An 11,648-nucleotide genomic window follows, 5' to 3' on the forward strand; every position below is an offset into this window, starting at 1 on the left:
TTATCAATGTGATAACCAAATTTCTCTTGCAACTTCTTCATAATGTGCCACAAACACCATCTGTGTGTCGTACACAGGAAAACAATCTGAATTGCATTTTGCATTACTCTGTCTTGGTCAATAATTATTACATTTGAAGGTAGATCATTCATACACTGAAGCCATGTCCTAAAAAGCCACACAAAAGTATCTATCTCCTCATTTGATAATAAACCACACCCAAGCAATATTGATTATCCGTGATGATTCACTTCAACAAAGGAGGCAAAAGGCATGTAATACTTATTAGTAAGATGGTGTCAAAGTTGACGACATCACTGAACTCCTTGTATGCTTATCTACACCTGTTATCTAACTCATCATCTAGGTCCATACTGAAATAAAATCTCGAGCACTATGCTTGCATCTTTCAAAAGTATGATTATATTGCAGTGGCATCTCCTTCTCCAAGTCGTAATCATCTAACGTGTTCAACATAGATCCGACAATCCTTTTTTAAAGTATATCATATTCTCATATCCCCCTGCCTTCACAATTGTGGAGTTGTAACTTTTGTGTAATAGAAGTCCTGCAATACTATTCACCCCAAGCTTACGTTTCACATTTGCACTCAATTCTTTATTGCATCGATACAACCTAGATTTCTATGGACTTGTTTAATATTTGTGTTCGAGGTAGACTATGTTAATTCTCTAGTTTCCTTGAATATCTAAAAATGCAGAGATCCTTGCTTTACAATCTGTCCGACTTGTTGGTTGTTGCTTCAAAGAACCGCTTGTACTATAGCTTCTTCGACCTTCACGACTCACGTTAATGTCACATATTCGAGAACTCCATCATTACCATTTTTGAATTTCTTTTCCTAACTAGAAAAACTGAATTCACTAGCATATCCCTCTATACATCTTAAACATTTATTTTTCATCCTTAAAGATCATACCCACTCTAGGCACAATTACACACTGTCCCCTCCTAACATTTAATTTTTGACAATGTTGACATTTTCCTCAACATTCTCCCCATCAGGCAACACGAAAAAGTCATCGTGCAGGTCATCTATTTTTTCACTGCTACAACTAAAGAATTGATAAACGTTCAGGAGAACATAAACCAATCCCAATGAAAGCGATAATAGAAAATTGAAAATTCACATCAATTTTGCTATGAATACAGATTATGGTGAATATATATAGTCTGAATTCACATCAAATTCTTGAGTCTCCATGCAGCCTCAAACTTTCATTCCTAATTTTATCAGATTCAGACTTGAGAAAGTCCTCATCAAGAAAATGCAAATCTGCTAGAGTCGTATAGTTAACAAAATTTCTTTTACAACATTTTACATAAAAAAAAAAAGAAATTAATACATAAATCAGCAAGAAAATGAACCAAACAAGCAAACATGAGCATTATGTTTGCCTTCAACATTATCTTTTTCAATGATTGGCCTAATAGATCATCTTACTCAAAATGTAGCTTTTGATCTTTTACGAAACATTTTACTCCTTCAGTATGAATAAAAACTAAAATGGGAGGAAACAAATCTAGAAGAGGATTGAGATCTAGGTGCACAATAGTAGCGATTAATAAAGTTATTGTCTCAAGACTTCAACCGTAGTTACAAACTATTTAATTTCTGCTCTATGAAATAGAAATTGGAAATTAAAAATTTCACAACACTAAAGAAAATGAGAAGAACGTGGGCAAACGCCAGAGGTGTAAGCTATATGGTCGGGCAGTTGCGATTTTAGCCAGAATATGCAATCCAGATGGAGTTTTCAAGGCAAATAAACTTGGGGGAAGAGAGTTTTCAGGCCTTTCCAACACAGGAGGTTGAAGCTATGTGGTAGGGCTACGCGTGATAAATGAGACCACATATTTTTTTGCGATTTTTATCGAAAGATACTGGAGTTGTTTCTCGTGCAAAATGGGTTCCTTTTCCCTCCCTTTGTTCCCTCCCACTTTTTTGTCAGGTTTGCTATGAGTAGAGGAAGGATCAATTTTGGTTTAAAGAGGATTTCCTTTCATTCCATTATTTTAGTCGTTTATTTCTTTTGGGTGCCTTCAAGTGCTAGTGAAATGGGTGCATGTACTCGTAGCAAAATTGTTCTATTATTCCAAAGAGTGATCCTTCATGTACACTTCTTATGTACATATGCGGCCCCCTTCATGTGAGGGAGTATAATCTATTATGTACACAAGAAGTGTACAAGTAGACTAATTTTATTCGAAATCCATAACCTAATTTCATCACCTCCTTTCCATTCTATGTTCAAGCTCCCATTTCTCTCTATCACTTGGTTTCAATAATGGGTAGGGTGGGGCTATTGGGGACTTGGCTATGGTATGGGGTTGGGAGGCTTTACTACAGAAGGAGGTTGTGAGGCTATGGCATGGAGCTTGGTTGAAGTGACTGCCGTGGTATCATAGGTTTTTCATATTTTACATGGTAAATCATCTATTACCCAATCTGGGTTTTCCATGTTTTGCTTCATTTTGTTAGTATTTTAAGCTATTGGTGTTTTCTTTTTTCAATGATTTTTCTTTCTTAATATAATTTTTGGGTAAAAAGTTATATATTTTGGATTAGTAAAGGAGGTTGTGAGGCTATGGCATGGAGCTTGGTTGAAGTGACTGCCGTGGTATCATAGGTTTTTCATATTTTACATGGTAAATCATCTATTACCCAATCTGGGTTTTCCATGTTTTGCTTCATTTTGTTAGTATATTAAGCTATTGGTGTTTTCTTTTTTCAATGATTTTTCTTTCTTAATATAATTTTTGGGTAAAAAGTTATATATTTTGGATTAGTAGGGTGCACATTGATATCAGCACCTCATTTCATAATTTTGGCCCTCATTTCTACTCTATTTGCTTTTCTATTTGAAATGCAGTAGTCGTGATGTTGAATTGGGCCCGTAGTTTTCAAGTAATAGATGAGTTTTTAATGTCTAAGCGTATGTTCTCATCCATTTTGAATTTGGGCTTAGCATAGTTAAATTATCAACCATTTTGAATTTGGGCTTTTCCCAACTTTATGCAAAAATGCTTCGTTTTGTGTTTGTGAATAAATACACAACCATATAAAATCACGTTCCGGATACATATCATTTCCGTAGGAGCAAATTAAATTGCATTTATATCTTTGTTTTGTTTGAAATTGAGTCAATTTACATACATAGAAGTTACAAAACATGTGCATCGTTGTTTATGAATTGTCATTATCTTATTCAGGATTAAACCATCATTTAGGAAAAATGATGAATGACTTGAAAGAGTCAAGATGGCAGGCTTCAAAAAGAAAAGAATTACATAGAGTTTAAGAAGGGATATTAATGAGCCGAGTTTAGCCAGCTCATGAGCCGAAACTGAAGCTCAGGCTCAACTCGAGTAAAATGACTAGGGCCTTTTTTTGGCTTTAGTCGAGACGAGCTAGAGCTCAGCCAAAAATTGAAGTTCAAACTTCCAGCTTGTGCAGCCAAGCTGAGCCCAAGTTTGAGGTGGCTTTTTTTTAAAAAAATTCATTACATTCAAAAATAGTTTAAACAATTTCGACTCATTTTATCTTTTAGAGTAAAAGAAACTAAATATTATAGCAAAAAAGTTGAATAATGAACTCGAAAAAAAAAAAAAAAAAAAAAAGAATACTACAGTTTCAATATTGCTAAAGTTGATATTAAGCCAAAAAATTTACCTCATATTTATAACAAAAAATATGTTCGTTTCTACAAAATCTGAATTTGAATTTGAAGGCAGCCATTATTGCTTGAAATGCAGGGCAGCTACGGCTGCCACATATTTTTTCAGCTTCCTAAATAGGTAGGCAGCAACTACCTATTGCATGAGGCAGCTGCCTGCTGCACTGCATGCAACAGGCAAGTAGCAACCTGTTTAGGCGGTAGCATAACAGGTTGACTGGCTCACCTTGTTGCATGCTTGTTTTAGAGGCAGCATGCAATTTTTTTTTAAACACGTTTTTTTTTTTTTTTCAAAAATAACATAGTCTAGCCAGTCTAACTCGATGAGCCACATGAGCCAGCTCAGGGCTCAAGCTGATGTCTTGATGTGAGATTCGGCCCAAGCCATGTAGGGCTGGGTCGGGCTTTTCCTGAGCTGAGCCACAAACCACCCAAGTCAGTAAGAAAAATTGACAACCCTGTTTAAGAAGTTACTATTGATTTTTGAAATGAAAGTGAATTAATGTAATTTTGTGTTACTTCGAACTTTGAATTTATGGAATGAAAATGTTTGCAATTTTGTATTTTTTTTTATTGATGTATTTTTAATATTTTCTTTATACTTTTAACTTCCTGTGAAAATATATTAATATAATAATTATTGGTTTTCTTTTAATCATAATTCAAATTTTCAATGGATTTATTTTTGTTGGAAACTTGTTTAGAAAATGGGAAGAAATGTAGCAACGAAATATGCTCTTGTATTTAGTAATGAATAAATCCCTAGATATTCAATTATTATACACATATCCAAAAGCCTCCAAATATGAACATTCGGATTTTCAATGGATATCCAAAAGAATTGCAATGCATTGTGGAACATATTGATTATGTCCATCCACAAGTGAAAATTAGCTTGCCCAAATGTTGGGTGAGCTATACTGGATCCTGCTTTGTATAACTGGTGGAACCATATATTCTTCCATTAGTCTCTCATTCCCATTACCCACAACTACAATGGGATGTGTTGCAATTTATTCAACTCAACAGCCCTTGATTTTGTATTTTTTCTGCCCTTAATTTTGCTTGCTATTCTTGTTGTGCTTTAATATGTTTTTTTTTCCTCAACTTGAGTGTTCGTTTGATTTTCAGATCAAATTCAGCAAGATCAAGTCTCGAACTTTACATATAAGATCATGAAAATAAGAAGATATTACACTGTAATATTTTTCTAATAAAAGTTTAAAAACTAAGAAAGAGTAAAAATTCATATTAAAGCTAAAATAAATCAACATTAATTAAGTACTATAGTGTTTGGCAATGGCGCCAAAATTTGACCGTTTGATTTTTAGCAAGTATACGGTATTGCGAGCAAATAATAAAGTGATAAGTATGATGTCATTCCCACGAGGACTATGTATTAATCTAGGATCAATTAATTTCAATACTAATCGAATAGCAAATTTTGCTGAAGAATTTATGCTAAATTAACTAATTAAACAAACTATTCTATTGAAAAATTTATAATGTTTTGTAAATTTCGATGTGAAATTACTAAGACCTTGAATCTATTGAACTAACTATTCTATTGAACAAAATGTGCACATACCTCTTGATCAATATTTCTAAGTTAAGTAAAAGCATCTCTCGATGTCAATTAAATCTATCATCTCATGTTACCTTTCTATATCTCTATGAAAGATACAAACACGAAACATGCGTTAATGTTAGAATATCTATAGAGATCATGTAAAGTGTAGTAGTATATAGATATCCACTATCGGACTTTACAGTAATTGTAAAAAGTTCTATCATTCTATTGCTTCTCTCGAAATTAATAAAATTCACAGTCAATCCAATTAGTAATCAAGTAATTGAAAAACCATCAAATCCTATAACAATCATCCAAGAATAAACACATATTGGGCGTCAAATTATTGAATTTATATTAAAAAGTTCATCATAAGAGTTCATCAATGTCTTAGCAATTGGAAAATTAGCCTAACGTTATAGAATTATAAGAAATCATAATTAATTTGTAAAACATCATCCGAATTTTGATTAATAGAAGAAGAGGATTAATCATCAAATCTTGAATCTCTTCAATGATCTCTTGATGAATTGCGCCTTCCCTCCATTGTCCAAAAAACCTAGCTTTGATTGTCAATGAATTGATTCTTGCAATGGCCTTGTAATTTGTTCAAGAGATTGATGATTTTGGCCTCTCTTCGATGTAATAAATTGAATGAAATATATGTAGGAGAGATTAATGAGAAGTGTCTACCCTTTGATATTTATAATACTAAAAAATTGGGTTGAAATTGTGTTAAAATTTGATTCGGAGAAACATTCTAGCAAAATTTGAAAATTAAAGTCGAAGGACCTAGAGTTTGCCTGCTTTCACGCACATACTGTAGAGCCAATTGGCTCTCAAGTTATGTTAGAAAAGGGGATCATACGAGCAACTTATTTTGCTAGCACGCGGACGCCTGGATAATAGTTTCAACCATTTGCCATTTTGGTCCTCGAACTCGTTTCTTGATCCATTGAAGTCACTTTTTCTTGCAAATTCATTCCTTCAACTTCTAATTGCAACCAATTATCATGTAAACTCTTGATTCATCATTTTCTGGTTTGAATCAACTATTGAAATTTTGCAATTTAGTTCTCAAACTTTGGATTTCATCATTTTTTGCTAATTTCATCCAATTTCACTTTCAATCATCAAGTTCTTCCAAACAAATAAAATATAAATCAAATTAGGTTATAATTTATCAAAAGAACAATAAAATGTCAATATTTCAAAGCCCTAAGAAATATATAAAATACACTTATCGTATGCAAATCAATAGAAAGTAAACACAACGGTGGAGTTTGAGTTTAGGTCATGGTCTATACTAGAGCCTACATATTAGTCTAGTTCAAAAGTTAAGGGTAGTGTCGTTTTGCCACCACCACCAGTGGAACCACATTATTCTATTGCTAAAGACAAATCCAAAAGTGATATTAGAGCTCCATCGAGGTACGATGAGCTAATTTGGTTGCTTAGGCTTTAAGTGTGGCCAAAGGTAATGATTCTAGTGAAGAACCTTCTACAGAGACAGTTAGCTGTGTCGGAATTAATTTTACTGGAAATTTTGATAAGAAAAATTTTCTTTTAGGGTATGTTTTTATTATCGGTGGTGTAAGATGTTTGACCCATTTAAGTCATCATGTCCAAAAGTGATATTAGAGCTCCATCGAGGTACGATGAGCTAATTTGGTTGCTTAGGCTTTAAGTGTGGCCAAAGGTAATGATTCTAGTGAAGAACCTTCTACAGAGACAGTTAGCTGTGTCGGAATTAATTTTACTAGAAATTTTGATAAGAAAAATTTTCTTTTAGGGTATGTTTTTATTATCGGTGGTGTAAGATGTTTGACCCATTTAAGTCATCATGACTTCAAGAGAAGCAATTATGATAGTTGCTTTTACTTTAAGAATGTGGTGGTCGGTCATTTGTATGTCTGCTCCTATATGTTGATGATATATTTATAATAGTCAAATAAGGAAAGTGAAAGTCCAGTTCAATAAACAATTTGATATCATGGTGATCAATGTTGGTACCCAAGATAATTCTGCTTATATGAAGACCAAGTTACTCCTCTTAGTCAAGTTTGAACATTGCTAGAACTTGGTTGATATTTAATATTTAGTTTGTCCTTATGGGCTTTGTGGAAGAGGTGGAGAATTTTGTTGAAGAGTGAAGTTTCATCAATCTTTTACATGGAATCATCTACCAAAATTTTTTCACCAAATGAATCGTTACTTAACCCAACCTTGCTTGTAGGCGAGTATACGGAAGATTGACTCCTTGCAATCGATGGCATGTGGGTGAGAGAAAATGAAGGTGAATAAGATAAATGGGGAGAGGTGAAAGAAAGAAAGGAAAGCCTAGAACCAAGATAAGTACAAAATGGATAAATAAAAGGAATACCTTGTTTTCTATCAACATTACCTTCCTAAAATGCCTTCATTGCAAGGTCCCAAAATTTGTATTTTAAGTTGGTTGATGTAGCTCATTTAAGAAACGAGCTATAGAAGCTCGACCCATTTAAAGGTGTGAAAGCCCAAACTATAAGTTATTTAAAAGCCCAACAATTTAAGATAAGTTTGAGTAAATTTGATTGCAAAGATTCAATGAATACCTGGGTTGCTACAATGGTCATCTGCATGGTATTTCACATTAGTAACTCAAATTTGAATCAATATCATAAAATTATTTTTGCGTTAAAAACTACTCTTTTGTACATAAGAACAATTATATCAACTTAATTGGATGAAAAATTATTTTATTAATGAGCATTCATAGAGATAGTTACAAATCATATGAATAGTTTATTTTTCTCTATTTTTTTCATTAAGTAAATGTTTTTTAAAATTTTTTATAAGAATTATTTTTTATGGCCTTAAAACTCTTTAAATTTCCAGTTAAAGACTAAATTTAACAAAGTTAACGATAATATAACTTTTCCATTTAGTTTTCACTAAAAAGGGAGGTTACATGAAGAGAAAAGTCATTTTTTTACTACACTTCTCCTCAAATCCGAATTTACTATTATTTTCTCTCAAAAATATCTTTTATGTTAAGTTTAAAAGAATAGTAAGAGTGTAAAGAAGAAAAGCTTTTACACATTTTGTTTCTTTGTATTTGAAGAAAATCAAGGTAGATAGAAGTGCAAGTGGTTATTTCGTTTTCAAGTTATGACTTTTCGTTAAAAGTATGAAGGATTGGTACCTTTGGGTATGCTGCTTCGACATTATTATAGTTTGAATGATCATTCTCCATCTTTGTGTTATGATAATTCTATAGAAATTAGATTTTGCTGAAAATCCATCTACGTGCGATGATATGAATCTAAAGTTTGAATTTTCTAGTTTGATAATGAAATGCATCGATAATATCTATTGAGTTTCAAAGTCAATGGTTAATTCCTTTCCTATGGTTGATTTGATTTGTTTGGGATGTGGATAATGGTAGACGAAGGTGCAACGTGCTATGGAAAAGCCAGTGACTTATCCCCTAAGAAGGTTGTGACACCCTCCAAATTTAGATTCCTAAATTTGGAGATATTATCTTTTAACTTTCTCTTGAAATCATAAATGCGGAAGTGATTTAATTTTCTTTGACAAAAATGAACATCATTGACTACACTCATGAAAATATATTTATACTTAATAAAAATATAAGACGTTTAAAATAAAATTTCACTTTATTTCAAAATGAAATCAAATCTAAACTGCATTGGTACTGAGTCCGTGTTACCACAAGCCATCGTCTCGCCTCGTCATGCCTTCATCATCTGAAAATAGAAGGGATAATGTGGGATGAGCTAACGCTCAGTAAGCAAACCTCATGCATATGATAAATGCTGATGATATGCATATGAGTTGCTTGAAAACAAATGGCATTTTTCATTATGTATCCCCGTTCTTTCATTTCTTTAAAAACATAACATTAACGTCGTGAGCTCACTTGATGTATCACCTATAGCCAATCAGAATGCAGTGGGCAATTATTATTTGGAACCTAGTCGAGTCCTACTAGTAGTACCACAAAACGGTTAACATTAACATTATTAACATTCATCATTTAACCACAAAGCGGTTAACATTAGCATTGAAACATTCATCATTAAACATTGGTCGGGTGCGCCGGTACCTCACACCCCATTTCCCACTTACCACTTTCATGGCATAGACATACAGATTCGTAACAAAAACATTCGGGATACATATATTTAAACATTCACCGAGTCATTGACATTTGGAAATCATTTTATTCCTTGAAACTTCATGATGCTTATGGATGCATTGATGTGCATGATTATGCATGAAGCAGTCATGACGTAAAACGTAATAATTAAACATCATGTTCATATAATAGCAACTTTTGGTAACACATTCATACATTTAATCATGTAACGTGCGTATGAAAATAAGGGGAGGTTTACTTATATGAAATTCTTTACATATTACTTCTTAGATGGTAGGTGGAGATGTTCCTAACCGCCAATGAGATCAACGTGCCAAGAACCCAAGTCATTACCATTTTATTTAGGAATTTCAACATATTCAAATTTTTATTTATTTATAAGTATTACTTAGCTGGAAAGAAATATCAACACATAATTTATGTCCCCCAGAAAGGAAGTGCACAGTAAATAGCCCTCAAGATGAGCGTTTAGCTTCTAATTGTTTTAGAGGACACTTAAATAAAAATGTAAAGCTTGTATTGTTTTGCAGTAAACTATACTTTCTGGATGTTTAGGGATATAAGGTAAACCCGTGTGCTATGTCAAACTCCCATTTTCATACGATTATCGTCGAACCATTTATAAGTCTAAGTCTAAAGTGTCTTACTGTATAAATGTTTGAAGCTCATAATAAAAAAAACAAGAGAAGTCAAAGAGCATTTCTTATTAACTAGTGAATGCATTTTACCGGCAGTTAACTTTTGATAAATTATTTATTCATAACAATCTCATTTCTATAAATAACTCGTTAAGTAACAATTCATACATTGGCTACTGTTGAAAAGGATTAATGACACAATTTCCAGTCATCTATTTTGATTGTAAAACTTCCACTCGATCTAATAGTTATAATTGAGAAATATAACTAAACAATTCAGAGAAAATTAACCTTGAACTTTTAACATGAAATGAATAATTTTCGTCCCTCTTATCACTAAAATAAAATAACTCGAAGGGAAAACTCGTGTATGTAGTGTGTGAATCAAATGCTATAATAGGCGTATATTCAAACAATTAAACAAAGAATTTGCAGCAGGCATAATTATGTTATTAAACTTTAGAATGAAATCAAAATAAATTATAATTCCAACCTTAATTCATGGAGCAGTATTCGATCAAAAAAGTGAAGTAGGTACATCTTTGGCGTTGGAAAAAGTCACCTAATAATAAGGAGGTGTTGTAAGTGTTATGCCCTAGATCCAATCGATTTAGGTTGTAAACGCTTTTAATATATTTAATGCATTTGATTTTGGCGAGATCTATTATTTATTTAAATTAATTTTGTAATAAATAATATTAAATAATAGAATCCGAAGACCCAATTTTTAGGTAATCTGTTAATCACAAGGAGTTGTGATTGTGAGACACAAATTACATATAATTGGATCTTGAATAAACCATGGTCGTAAGTAATAACGAGATACGGATATCGTTAATACAGTTAGACCATCACGTGTGACATTTCTTACTTATGAAGTAAGTAGCTGATCTCACGAGCTAAAGTGTGGTGACACTTAAATGAACATGTGGATATTTTGTTGTAGAACAAAACATTGGAGACCCGCTAAGAGATTCCACATGGATAAATATCTGAGTGTCAGTGGCTAATCTCTAACGTTCGGTAGTGGGATTGATCCTTTGACTTGAGGTCGTCATAGTACCCTATATGAGGATAGTCATACTTTGGCGGTGTTGGATGTTGCTCTGAAAGGGGCCGCTAATACGACATCGTTCGGGTACGTCAAGAATCGTATGAAGGTTGTGATTGATCAATAAAGGATTCGTCACTCTTAGATAGTAGGAGATGATCTGCGTTTCATTCAATTAAGTCGATGATGAAATCCTTGGCCAAGGTGTACTCATAAGTCGAAAAGGAGTTTTCGATTTATATTGACTTAATAGTGGAATGAAAGATATGATCTATGATCGAGATTGACACAATTCCATATCTCGTAATTGATCGGATCGTATTGACGAAGGGATAATAGTTCCATGATAAACGAACGATTTTGGTTTTGTCATACCACGTGACATTTCCCGTCACATGTATTGCCCTGACACATTGCTAGATATCAATCAGGGACGGCGAATGTGAATTGACGATAAATTAAAAGGGTATATTAATTTATCAATTTTGATTAGATCAAAATAATATTTCACGACGTTAGGCATCGTGGT

Source organism: Olea europaea, unplaced genomic scaffold (genome assembly GCF_002742605.1).
Source record: "Olea europaea var. sylvestris unplaced genomic scaffold, O_europaea_v1 scaffold269, whole genome shotgun sequence".
Taxonomy (NCBI): Eukaryota; Viridiplantae; Streptophyta; class Magnoliopsida; order Lamiales; family Oleaceae; genus Olea; species Olea europaea.